The sequence below is a fragment of the Stegostoma tigrinum genome, chromosome 11, assembly GCF_030684315.1.
Source record: "Stegostoma tigrinum isolate sSteTig4 chromosome 11, sSteTig4.hap1, whole genome shotgun sequence".
NCBI classification, from domain to species: Eukaryota; Metazoa; Chordata; class Chondrichthyes; order Orectolobiformes; family Stegostomatidae; genus Stegostoma; species Stegostoma tigrinum.
Window position 1 is genome coordinate 76,205,555 of NC_081364.1, and position 12,686 is coordinate 76,218,240.

At 45.8% G+C, this 12,686-nt stretch overlaps 2 non-coding genes across 2 annotated transcripts; both read left to right on the forward strand.

Moving 5' to 3' along the window:
* The first annotated feature begins 5,259 nt into the window (after nucleotides 1-5,259).
* trnar-ucg (transfer RNA arginine (anticodon UCG)) lies at nucleotides 5,260-5,332 on the forward strand. Its single transcript has one exon. It is a non-coding gene; the product is annotated as a tRNA-Arg (tRNA).
* Nucleotides 5,333-11,150: 5,818 nt separating this feature from the next.
* Nucleotides 11,151-11,232, forward strand: trnas-uga (transfer RNA serine (anticodon UGA)). The gene has a single exon. It is a non-coding gene; the product is annotated as a tRNA-Ser (tRNA).
* Nucleotides 11,233-12,686: the final 1,454 nt, after the last annotated feature.

A 12,686-nucleotide genomic window follows, 5' to 3' on the forward strand; every position in this document is an offset into this window, starting at 1 on the left:
CTCCTGAGATGCTGCTGGGCCTGCTGTGTCCATCCAGCCTCACATTTCATTCTCTTTGAGATTGTGATTGTTAATCATCACTTTCCATGGGTCATTCTCATCCTTTCTTTCATTTTCCTTATGAGAGCATTTTCTGGAAAGTGGCGTTGGACTAAACTCCCAGTATAGTGGAAGCACAGTTTGGGATTGCCCCGCTGCCACTTGTGCAAGTAGATCACGACACAAACAAGCCGAGGTGTCTCACAGACAGCAATTATGCTTTGGTGCGTCTGCAACTGTGTTCGCCTTGTCATTTTAGCCTCGGCTGCACGTTAAGACCTGTCCATGTTGGGCATCGCTCGATTCATGATGAGCAAACACGGTTATTTTCTGGCAGCCAAAAAGCGCCCTGGAGAATGGGTCATTGGGTTAAGAGTGAAAAAGCACTGCGTCCCTGGGTGGGCTCGAACCACCAACCTTTCAGTTAACAGCCGAACTTTTCACTGAAAGCGAATAGAGAACGCTCTAACCAATTGCGCCACAGAGACTGGTTCTACTGGCATTTGCCAACAAACAACTAAATTGGGAATGAGCAAGTGTCGCTTCGTCCAGATGGACAGCGTGAAAAGAGACACTTCGGTGCACCTCGTCCATGCTGCCCAGATATTTGAAATTAATTTAGCCCCATTTGCCAGCATTTGGCCCTTATTCATGTACATTTCATCCACGGGCTCCCTTTATAAGCTCCATTTTTAACATTAACAAGCAACTCTGAGAAAAGTGTCAAGTGCAGATTTCCTTTCATCAAACGATGTTGACTCAGTTTGACTGCGGTCATCTTTGGTGAATGTTCTGCTATTTTTTCCTTTACATTGTTCCCCAGCATTTTCCAAATGACAGATAAGCAATTGGAGCAGATGGAAGCCATTTGGCCAATCAGGTCAGCTATACATTTTAATGAGGTCCAGGCTGATCTGGTAATCCTCAACACCACTGTTCTGCCGTATCCACGTGGCCCTTGACTCCTGAAATGACGAATTGTCTGTCTGTCTCAGCCTTGAATATATCAAGCCAGCACAGCCTCTGTTTTCAAGAATTCCACAGATTTGCTTCTCCCTGAGTGTGAGAACACCCACCTTATCTTTGATTTAAATGGGCAACTCGCTTCCCTGAAATAACTCACTCGGGTATAAATCAGAACACAACAAGCTTCCAAAGTTCGGTGTGAACTCACTGGCGTCCCCAGCCCCAGCTGTAAGTATTTAAAGTATTTTGTTTCTAGGCCTCTCGTTGAACCAACTGCCCTGATTTGCACGTTAGATTTCCCAAAGATGAATCTGTTCCAAACGTACTTCGTTGGCTGCGGTTTAGGTGGTGGTGAAAGGCGCGATTAAAATACAAGGACATAATTATTTCTAGATCCATTGCCCTGACAATCAATCTCTCTGCTCATGGAAATGGATCCTTTCCATCCACTCTATCGTTCATCAATGTGTTTAGTTCAGTTCAATCCCACAACAGCCGACTCTGTTCTGATCAAGTACAGGGTGACAGGAGATATTAGGGTCATGGTGCAGACATCACAAATCGAGCACTCACCTTTCCTGTTAGAACCATTTCATGAGAAATATTAACAGATGTTCAGTGGCCTGTAGTTGTAGCCAAGTGGTTAAGGCAATGGCTTAGAAATCCCTTAGGGTTTCCCCATGTAGGCTCAAATCCTGGCAGCTATATTTCTGTCAAAACAAGGTCATGTTTTCTCAGCTTTGGCAGTGCATTGACATTCAGGGCACACATGCTGTGAACAAGAATCCAGCTGCACTGAAAACCTCAGCTCTGTTTTTCTTTCCACCAATATTGTTGAACCTGTTGAGTTTCTGCAGTATTCAGTGCATTGATTCTGCAACACTGCTGTTTTTTACCTGAAATAGCTCCAATTTCGGAAAAGTACAGCTGACACAAGACAATTATCACTCCGTTCGAGACAGGTGGGAGTTTGAATTCACTACGAGCCCGGTATAAGGGCTGCTGCAAGTGCTCGCCATTTTCTGTGATGCAAATGGCTGTCGCTTCTGGCTGTGAAATGTGATGTTGGGGGTTTGAAGCCACTGAGGAAGGAACAAGAGCTGTTCGCACTCTACCAGTTCCCTTTTGACTGTACTGTTTCAGGCTTTATTGCAGTCAGGAAGATATTCCCCAAACGTAAATCTTGTCCGGTGAGTGACCAGACTGGTATTTTGATGTTGCTTTCCTTACTTCCATAAAGAGCTGGGGATGCTTCGAGTCAGAACGATGAACAGAAACTGCACTACAGAAAGGAGAAAACAGAGTTCTGAAGAGGTTCTGAAGACTTGATTGAAATTCTTGGCCCACAGATGCTCCCAGATCTGCTGAGCTATTTTCCTGCTATTTATATTTTGCTTGCAAATGAATGTTTATTTTATCTGTTGGAATAAATCAACCAGAATCACCATGAACCAAATTTCATACTTTAAAAATCTGCAGAGTGATTGGATTCAAACAAACCAGGCAAGGATTCATTCTGCCACAGCTCAACTGACCACCGAAGGCGACCTGAAAAGATAAAGAGCACCATACCACTTGCAGTAATCATGGCCAAGTGGTTTAGGTAAAGGGCTCCAAATTTGTTGGGGCATCCCTGTGCTGGTTCAAATCCTGTTGACTGTGTGCGTGGGTTGGGGGGGGGAACTGGAGACAAGTGTGAGGGCTGTTTGTTCCCTCCATTTTGCATGTGACTGAAATCACAGCAGTGGGAAACAAACTTTTCACTCAGGGCATCAGTGGTGGGGAGAAGGCAACTCACTGCCTGTCATTGCAGAACAGGCACGAAACTTCATAAACGTCAACCAGTTTGAAGATATCCACTTGCAGGGCCAGCCGTGGTGAGGCTGTGAGCCATCTGCTTGCAAATAAGACGAGAACAGTCAGCCCTGAGAGAGGGTCAGCCAACCCACAGTGTTAATCCCGATTTTTCTTCACAAATACTGCCAGGTCTGCTGAACTTTTCCAGCAATTTTGATTTTGTTCCGAGAACAGCCAAGGTGTTGAGTTCAACTGGTCAGGCCGGATGGGATGAAGGGTCTTTTTCTGTGCTCGAGCCCTCTATGATCATTTGTGGTCAGCTTCGTTTGTGAAGTGACAGGACAGCGTTTTCAAAATGCACCCGAGCCAGGAAGGTGTCGGTCTGACTGTCCCCTCATCTGGCGATCAGACACGTCATCCATTGGGATTGGGGATAACTGGCACTGTGCATGTTCCTGGAATCAGTATCTGGGAGACAGGAAGATGGAATCCTGGTGTCTCTTCGCACAACCATGTGATAACCCATCGCTTCTCAATCCGTTCCTTGTGCCTGACATTCCCTGGACCTGCTGCCAAGGTAAAGATTGGCTTCACGATCTGACTGCATTTGTATCGACCAGCTCATTGACCTCAGATCTGGGCGGTCAGAGGGAGCTAGAGGTGAGGCAGGGACAGAAGCAGAAAGAGATGCGACATGAATATGTTCAGAGTTTGTTGTGGCCAAGTTCATACAGGTGAGATGATACACTTGAGAAGGCCTGAATGGTCTTCTCCTGTTCTCAGTTGGTCTGCTCCGAGCTGAATCGTCAAACTTCCTCTCTGAGATGAGAATAATCCGGTCAAGTAGAAACACATTACTTGCATAACAAAGTGTGCAGCTGGATGAACACAGCAGGCCAAGTAGCACCTTAGGAGCACATCCAGCTGCACACTTTGTTATCTCAGATTCTCCAGCATCTGCAGTTCCCATTATCTCTGAACACATTACTTGCAGTCTCTTTTGTCATGCCTGGCAGTAATTCCCAATGCTGTTTCAGACATGATTGACAAAAGGATCAGGATGCCAGAGACTGCATCATGACACATACACAGTTCACCATTATTAGGGACAGATATCAAAACTTGTGAATAACTACAGAGAAATACAAGAGGCAGAGAGTCGCTGTGGACTCGATGGGCTGAATGTGAATGTGAATGACACCATGGGTTTATCACGTCACTCTCCCTGTCTCTGTGAGGGAGCGGGTGGGGGAGAAACAATGGCTCATTATTAACCCTCCCTTCCACGTTGTACTGTCTGCAGCCCAGCAACTCAGGGTCGTTGGGGGTGTCTCTCAGTGCGTGAGTGTTTCACTCAGATTCACTTAACGCGGGACTGTTGGTGTCAGACATTAACTCCTGCTGTGGAGGTCACAAACAAAAGGACGCCCTGTGTGCAGACAAATTCTGAACATCAAACAGGCTGTACAGAAAGATTGCATTTTAAGTTGCTGTACAGACTAATCTCTAGTTTCGACTTCTATCTTTCCCAGCAGCTCTCCATCTTTCTGTCTGCATCTGATAAAAGTCATTTGATGAAAGTTCCAAATCGCCTTTAAAATTTGCTACACAAGTCTGATTCCATGCCTTCTGCTCCTTCCTTCTTCCAGTGTTTGAGAGACAGCGACAAAGTGTATACCACTCCCAGCACTGCCTGCCCGTGGCTAAATGGCTTAATGCATTTGTTGATGGAGAGAGCTCTGACTCCGTGGTAGAGAGACAGAACAAAAAGAAAATATTCACTGCTGCATTGGGAAGTAGGATTTTTTTTAAGCAACACGTTCAGATATCTTATTACATACCTCTGGAGCAGATAAAACTTGAACTCTTTCTCCTACATCCAAGGTAGGGAGACTATCACTGCCTGAGTGGCACCTCATTTATTGTTAAGTGGGGTGTCCACAGACTGCGTCATTGGCCTTGTGGTCTGATTCTCACATCAGGTGGTTGTTAGGAATGTGCCAAGTTGCTGGCTTGAATCCTACATGAGCCGTTGTTGCCTCTGATGTATTTTTTTAATGTTCGGAGGAGCTTGGGGGTGGTTCTTTATGAAATCAATTTCAGCCTATGATCAAAAAGGGTGTTTTCTGCGAATACATCACATGCATTCACTTACCTGACCAAGGTTTAGGGTTAGTAATCGTATGAAATTATGTTTCACTGGATTGGTCGGTAAACTTGCGCAATAACTGAATGAAATGATACCAAGTCTCAGCAGAGAAACAGATGACAATGAAGCAGGCATCTGAGGACAAATTTGTTTTTTTTTGCAAGTGAAATTTTCTGCTTCACAAAATGAGGCCCATTGAAATGAAGCAGTGACAGAGATTGCCTTTGCTGGTGCTCATCTCATGTATCACATTTCCACCTTGGTCCCTGTAAACATCTCAACTCAACAAGAAGCCAGTTCACCATTGCGAGCCAGTGGCGTAATGGATAACGCGTCTGACTTCGGATCAGAAGATTGCAGGTTCGAGTCCTGCCTGGCTTGAGTGCAACCTACCCATTTTCAAGGCTAGCAAGATGACATGTTCACCTGAAGTTGGAATAGAGGGTGGGTGATTTCGTTGCCAACTCCCTGAAGCTAAACTACGAAATTGGAAGTTGAGCAGTTTTGGGGACCTTTTCAGCTCACTGTTGGCTTCATTTCTGAGCTCAGAACAACATGTCTCATTGCTTGGAGAACTTGCTTGTGCTCCATATAAATCTGCCTGTTGTGGGCGACACATGTGTGGGGACAGAGAGTGAACGTGAAGCGCCTGGAGGTAGTGTCATCCTGAGCAATGTGCCTGTGTATCTCCCTCTGTGGCTAAACATGAGGATGAGTTCCATAAGTAGTCTGTAACACTGTTTTACTGTCACAAAACCTTGATTACAGGGTTAATCTCAATGACGTTTGCCCTTGATGTGTCAGAATGCACAACACGGTGGGCCAAATGCTGGAAAATGAGATTAGAATAGGATAGATGCCTGATGACACACACAGACACAATGGCCCTGATAGTCTCTTTCCACGCGATAATAACTCAGACTGGGAGAAACTGACCTGTCACCAAAAGGATCGAAAATGGAAAGGCAAAAACAACGTTTTTGAGAAATGATACAAGCATCTCCGGCATGTTCTTTGGTTGTCTAGTGGTTCGGATTTGGCGCTTTTGGAACCACGGCCCTGGTTTGAAATACTGAGTGGAAGATGTTACCTCCTCGCTTTTAGCGATGACAGCTTTGCTGACTCATTGTACTTTTATTCATTAACTGGCGTCTCTGGCTCGGCAGCATTTATTCAATCAACCACATTGCTGGGGCTTTGTAGTCACATGTAGGCCAGACCAGGTGAGGGTGGGCAGTTTCTGTCCCTAAAGGGCATTAGTGAACCGGAGGGTTCTTCCGACAATCGATTGCATGGATTGCATCGCCTCCCTATGAGGAGAAGGAAAGGGGCTGTGAGGTAACTAACTGTGTCCCAAACGATACTCAGGCTAACGTGAAACAAAGAACTGTGGATGCTGGGAATCTGAAACAAAAACAGGAATTGACAGAGAGGCCCAGCAGGCCTGGCAGCATCTGTGGAGAGATACGGTTAACATTTCAGATCCACTGACTGTTCATCAGAACCAGGTCAGTTATGCCTTTTTATATTATAATGCCAGGGAAATGATCACTTATATCTGTCAAATCAGCATATTTATTAAAATATCACATTAATTTCCCATCGTCAACTTTACTACTTTAACAGACTTTTATCGCCTGTAATGCTGCTTCCGTGGCCCTCAGGTGGTAAAAGGCTCTGCTTAAAAGGTTTTATTTGCCTTTTCCTTTCAGTTAGTCAGCAGCGATGTCGAATGGAGAATTGGTCCTTTTAGTGTCTGCCTCAATATGCACCTCTATTTGTCTCTGGGTATTCACCTCACCAAATTTTATATTCTCCAACTCTGTCCATCCATATTGAGGGCAGCACAGTGGCACAGTGGTTCGTCCTACTGCCCCACAGTGCCAGCCACCAGGGTTCAATTCCAGCCTTGGGCGACTGTCTGTGTGGAATTTGTGCAATCTCCCCGTGTCTGCATGGGTTTCCTCCCACAGTCCAAAGATGTGCAGGGTGGGTGAATTGGCCGTGCTAAATTGCACGTCCTGTTTAGGAATGTGTAGATTAGGTGGGTTATAGGGAGGTGGGATGCTTTGAGGTTCAGTGTGGACTTGTCGGGCCAAAGGGCCTGTTTCCACATTGTAGGGATTCTATATCAATATCCCTCATTTCCCATTGCTGAACTTTGAAAAGTCTGAAGACTGGACAGTGTTTGAGACTGGAGCTGCTGAGAGGCTTTCCCACCCCGATTGTAAAGCCTGGAACTGGGCTCACATTCTCCAAATAGTGTTTCTGTTACTTAGGGCTGAGCCAAGGAGACATTTATTCCCTCAAAACATGATGAGTGTTTCGACTTCTTAACAGAATTCCTAATCCACCAGAAAAGAAACAAAATGCCACAACTACATGATTGCTGTGATGTTTTTACTGTTGGTGTAAAATGAATGAATGGTGACAGCAGAGAATGAGGGTGAACAGTTCGTGGTGCCTGTCTCATTACCACAATATTCCGCACGAAGGCTGCAGTTTATTCTGCCTCACCTTGTTATTCCTACCAAACCTCAGGATGAATTATTTGTTAGCAGGAAACCATTCCCTGATGGGGAGAAAACAGGCGACAGGAGTGCCAGCATCGAATGATAACTGTCTGCACTAAAACATAGGAACCATGCTCAGTTCTCTGCACTGACAGGGCAAGTAATGGCTGAGTGGTATTGTCGCTGGACTGTTTATTCAGAAAGCCAGGTAACGTCCTGGAGACCAAAGTTCAAATATCACCCCCAGAAAATGATGGGATTTCAATTCAATAAATATCTGTAATTTAGAATGCAATGATGGCCATACATCCATTATCAGGGGACCAAAACCTATGTGGTTCCCTAATGTCCTTCAGGCATCCTTAATCCTTATTGATCGCGCCTACGTCTGGCTCCAGGCCCAGAGCAAACATGGTGGGTAATTAGCAACGGGCAATAGATGTTGGCCGAGCCAGTGACACCTTCAGTCTGTGAATGAATAAAGGGGGGCAAGTAACTTTGTTGTTATATGGCATTTCAGAAGCGTTGAAACAAGGCATCTTCAATGTAAAGCTCAGGCACCGCTGGGATTTTAACTCAAGATCGCCTGTTTACTACACACTGATTTTTTACCCATCCATTAGGGCATTTCCTTAACCAGCAATCACAGTAACTTGGGGGAACTTTCCTGTATCAGTGTTACTCAGTGAGAATTTCAATCTGACACCACTTTTCAACACGGATTGTTGGCAGCTCAATATTCTCCTGTGAAAATACATGGAATGAGCCAATTTTCTCCTGAGATAATGGGAACTGCAGATGCTGGAGAATCCAAGATAATAAAGTGTGGAGCTGGATGAAGACACCAGGCCAGGGAGCATGTCAGGAGCACAAAAGCTGACGTTTTGGGCCTGGACCCTTTGGTTTAAAACCGACAATTTCACCTGTTTCAGCTGACTGGATAAAGAGCATGGGCCCATCCTCTTGGGGCCCATGAACAACGTTAACACACACTGAGGGAACCTAACAAGAAGAATAGGTTCATTTTGGTGACTGAGCAAATGTAAAGCCTGGCCCATTGGAGCCAACATTGATCCTTGCACCAACAGTTCCACACTCACTTCCTGCCTCATGCCCCCCCCGCCCCCCCCTCACGGCCATTGTTGCTTTTCCCTTTTGCTTCACTCCCACACTTTGCTTCTGAACGTGTTCCTGACCAATTGTAGGTGTTCAGTTAGAAACTACAACTTGAACCCGGATGCCTTCGATAGGACTTCATTCAATGGGATTGGATTTATTGCCCTTCCCTAATTAACCCACAGATGGAGGTGATAAGTTACTTTATTGAACACTCAAACTCCTTGGCACTTGGGTACAGCTTTGATGTTATTAGGAAGGGAGTTCCTGGATTTAGAAGCAGAGACGCTGAAGGAACAGTGGCATAGTTCAAACTCAGAATGGTGAGATACTTGAAGGGGAGTTTGTTGTGGTCAAATTCCCATGAAACTGCTGCCATTACCCTTCAATGTGAAGGCAAGCTCTCATTGGACTGATTCTGCTAGATCCAGGGTGTGTGTTCTGTGCATAACCAGCAACTCATTTTCATTCCTGAGGTTAACAGGAAGAGATATAAATCTTCATTTCCGAAGTGGGAATTGCATCCATGCCTGAGCGATGCAAGCACTAAAAGCCAACCAGTTTACTCGACACTAATCCAAGCATCCTGACTTGCACACACTCCCAAGTCAGTTCTTACACCAGAAGCACCTTCACCAGCGAAGTGTCTTTCTCCAAGTTTTGAAATGATTCATATTATTGCCCTGCGTTTCAAAGCGGAGAAAACGGGGCTGTAATAATCTGATGTTGTTCAGTAGATGTATTGCAGAAAAGCTTCTGTTAACTGGTGATAGCAAGAACTGCAGATCCTTTATTCATACGCAGGATGAGGGGGATGTTTGGAAAGGCCAACATTTATCAGCCATTTCCAATTTCCAGAGAGGGCAGAAAAGAGTTGACCACATTGCTGTGGGTCTTGAGTCACATATAGGCCATACCAGGTAAGGATGGCAGTTTCCTTCCTGAAAAGATATCAGTGAACCAGGTAGGCTTTTCCCAACAATTGACTTGACTCCCAAAATGACGAAATATCTGTCTATCTCAGCCTTGAACATACCTCGCCTTGTCAGAACACAACGGGCCAAGCAGCATCAGAGGAACTGGAAAGCTTGATGTTTCACGTCGGGACCCTTCTTCACAAATGGGGGAGTGGCAGGGGATTCTGAAATAAATAGGGAGACGGCGGAAGCGGATGGAAGATGGAGAAAGGAGAAGATAGGGTGAGAGGAGACAGACAGGTCAAAGAGTCAGGGTGAGAGCCAGTGAAGGTGAATGTAGGTGGGTAGTTAAGGGGGGATTAGGTCAGTCCAGGGAGGATGGACAGGTCAGGGGGGCGGGATGAGGTTAGTGGGTAGGGGGTGGGGTTGGGGCTTGAGATGGGAGGAATGGTTAGGGAGGCGGGGACTAGCTGTGCTGTTTTTGGTGACATGTCCATCCTGGGCCTCCTGCATTAAGACAATGACGTCACCCGAAAGATGCAGGAACAGCATCTCATATTGCGCTTGGGAACTCTGCAGCCCAAGGGTATCAACGTGGATTTCACAAGGTTCAAAATCTCCCCTCCCCTGGCCACATGCCAGAATGTCCTGGGAACTGGAATCACAGGACAATGAAGAGTGAACTTTCTGATTGAGCACAAACAGTCCAGACACCTGCCACTTCTTTAAGAGGCCGGGCATTGACACAGGTGTTATTGGGACATGAACTGAGCTGAGACATGGGAAGAATTCTTGTTCCTGTGCAACAGGAATTCAAATCTCGTCTCAGGGACAATGAGAAAACTGAGAAATAGACAAGACACTGAAAGGGTCAAAGTGAGACGGGCCCGGTTGTAGAAGATCTGGTTCCCAGTGATGTGGATGGGTCTGCAGAGGGAGGGATCAATCTGATACCAAGTCTCCTCAATGAGTGTCCCAGGTTTTATTTTGGAAAAGTGCAGCTGATACAAGACAATTGTCATTCCAAGTGAGGCAGTTAGAAGTTTGAATTCACTACAAGCCCGCTTTAAGGGCTGCTGCAAGAGCTCGCCATTTTCTGTGGTGCAATTGGCTGGTGCTTTCGACTGTGAAATGTGAAGTTGGTGGTTTGAGGCCACTGAGAAAGGAACAAGTGCTGTTCTCCCTCCACCAGTTCCCTTTTGAGTATATAGTTACAGGTTTTAATGCAGTCAGGAAAATGTTCACCAAACGGATATCTTGTCTGGGGAGTGACCATAAAGTTATTTCTATGTTGATTTAATAGCTACAATAAAGAGCTGGGAATGCTTGGAATCAGAATCAAAAACCTAAACTGCACGACAGAAAGGAGAAAACAGAGTTCTGAAGAAGTTCTGAAATGTTGACTCAAATCCTCTGCCCACAGATGCTCCCAGATCTGCTGAGTTTTTTTTTCCTGCAATGTATATTTTCATTTGCAAATGAACGTTTATTTTATCTATTGGTATTAAACAACCAGAATCACCATGTATTACATTAAACACTTTCGAAATCTGCAAAGTGATTGGATTCAAACAAACCCAGCAATAATTCATCCACAGCGTGACTGGCCATGGAAAGTGACCTGAAAAGACAAACAGCAGGGCATTTCTCCCAGTAGTCATGGCCGAGTGGTTAAGGCGATGGATTTGAAATCCATTGGGTTATTCCTGCGCAGGTTCGAATCCTGCTGACTACGGGTGAAAGCTGAGTAGAAACGCAAAGGCTGTTTATGACAGGAGTCAAAGCAGCACCAGCAAGACTTCTTACTGAGATTGCCAATTGTAAGAAAAGGCAACTCACTGCTGGTCATGTTCAAACAAACCAAACCTTCATAAAAGTTGTGATCAGAGATAATGGGAACTGCAGATGCTGGAGAATCCAAGATAACAAAGTGTGGAGCTGGATGAACACAGCAGGACAAGCAGCATCTCAGGAGCACAAAAGCGGACGTCTTGGATCTAGACCCTTCATCAGAGAGGGGGATTGGGAGGGGGTCCTCCTCCCCTTCTCTCCCTATTTATTCCAGAACCCTCACCCCATCCCCCTCTCTGATGAAGGGTCTAGGCCCAAAATGTCAGCTTTTGCTCCTGAGATGCTGCTTGGCCTGCTGTGTTCATCCAGCTTCACACTTTGTTATCTTCATAAAAGTTAACGTGTTTTTGGATATAAACTTGCAGGGACAACCATGGTGACGCGCTGAGCCATTTGCTGGAACTCCAGACTAAACTTTCTCGTGGCATCAAAAATGAAACCAGCTTTGAACTCTTGATCTGCAGGCAACAGAAATTCTTTGAAGGTCTCACTGAGAACAGCAAAGGGGAGGGGAAGCTGAAATAGTCCACAAGCTGCTCATGGGTATGTGCCAATTTATGAACGCCACCGACCAAATCACTGCAGTTGCTGGGAATGAAAAAACACACAAAAACCCAGGCTGAGCATTATGAACCTTTAGAAGGGAGGGGAGAATGAAGCGTGAATCTGTCCAACTGAACAAAGACAGTCAGGCACCTTGCCCTTCTTGAAGAAGCTCACACATTGACTCTGATATTCTCGGGGACATTTGTTGCTGTGTGTGCAAGTATTCTATGTATTTTTCTCCTACAAGGATAACTTATATATAAGCCATGTGTCAGCTTTTGACACCTCCTCCTACCGTCCCCCGATCATAACCCCATCCCGACCACCAAAACAGCATCTTCCAGACCACCCATAACCTCATCACCAGCAGCCTCATGCCTCATCGTTTCCCAACCCCACACCGCCCGCTTCTATCCCCTTCCCAAAATCCATAAACCCGATTGCCCTGATCGACCCATCGTCCCTGCTCCTGCCCCACCAAATTTATCTCCACTTATCTCGACTCTCTTTCCTCCCCCGTGGTCCAGGTGCTCCCCACCTACATCCGGGACACCACCCATGCCCTCCACTTCCTCCAAAACATTCGAATCCTTGGCCGTCAACCCCTCATCTTCATCATGGACGTCCAATACCTGTATACTTGCAATCTCCAAAAATGCCCTCTGCTTCTCTCTGTCCCGCAAGCCAGGCCAGTCCCCATTCACTAATATCCACCAAACCGAACCTGTCCTTAATCTGAACAACTTCTCCTTCACCTCCTCCCACTTCCTACAGATGAAAGGGGTGGCCACA